We start from the raw sequence: 1,290 nt of genomic DNA, 5'->3' as shown, positions 1-1,290 counted from the left end.
GAAAGGACTCTTCTTCCAGAAGTTAAATGAAGTGATAATTGATAAGTAACCATTCTAGTATGAACATCTTATTCTTAAAACAGTTTAAAATATTCTTTTTCTAGATTACTCAATTTATTTTTTTAAGTGTATTCATTTAAGAACTTCTGTACTCCATGTTTTGATCATGAGACAGGAAGTAACTCTACTTTGGTACAAAGTACAATTTGTACTGGATGTTCAGAAAGACACAGGGCTATGGTTTGGAGATTAGCTACGAAGGACTCTGGGGGTAAGGCTATGGCCTCTGAACTCCCCCAGAATAAACCACTAGTTCTTACCCCTTTGTCCTCATGATTCATCTTAAGAGGAAGAGGAAGTTTCAAGGGAGCTAGAATTTGAGAATATGCAATTGTACAATTGCCCATTGTGAGCTTCCAGAATTTGTCAGAGAAAAATTATTGTTCATCTCGACCATATGTCAAACTTTTATTCTTCCAGGTTATAGAATTCTGAATACCTAACATTAATGGACAAAAGATAATATGGTTTTCCCATTAATTATTGAACTATTTTCTATTACTCACTTTTTTAAATATGCAAAAATAACAATGCCAGAAATATATAGGCTGTATCTCAGGGAAACATCAAGAATCTTCTAAGGCTCAGTTTTATTTCCATACATGTAATTGCTTTCTTCAATAGAATGATCGGCAGAGAAAGAATGGTATTTGAGTTATATATGTTGATGGAATGGCTTAATTGTTTTTATAACTGACTTTACCAATAACAACAATTTGAACAACAAAGAGATCTGTGAATCATTTTATTCTGGGAAAGAATTGACTTCTAAGGACCATTCTGAAGACTGATTATGAGTGCAGTTTGCTTAATTGGTGAATTTAAAACTCTTTTCAATAAATCACATGGTATGTGATTGGTGGTACGGTGGTAGTACACTTCTTGGGCCTTTAAAAATGATCTTCCTTAGATGATTTTGCCTTAAATTTATAGGATGTTTATACATCTGTATGCGTGTGTGCATGTAGGTTGAGAAAAGTGTTGAAATATTTAATAAATTCATTTTTTAGCAAGTTTGAGAGAAATTCTTCTCAAGTTTTAGATTCCTCACATAACTCAATGGCATGTAACAACAACAACAACACATAAATGAGTTTTATAATTAATGCTTTGAGACAGTAGGAGGAGTATTCTTTTTAGGTGCTACGTATGGATTTTTTAGGCTATTATAATATATAGTAAGGAGCTCTGGTAGCATAGTGCCTAAGGCACTTGACTGCTCACCAGAAG

This window comes from Orycteropus afer, unplaced genomic scaffold (assembly GCF_000298275.1).
Source record: "Orycteropus afer afer isolate SDZICR_OR568_19922 unplaced genomic scaffold, OryAfe1.0 scaffold00451, whole genome shotgun sequence".
NCBI classification, from domain to species: domain Eukaryota; kingdom Metazoa; phylum Chordata; class Mammalia; order Tubulidentata; family Orycteropodidae; genus Orycteropus; species Orycteropus afer.
Note: the sequence above shows the minus strand (reverse complement) of the source record.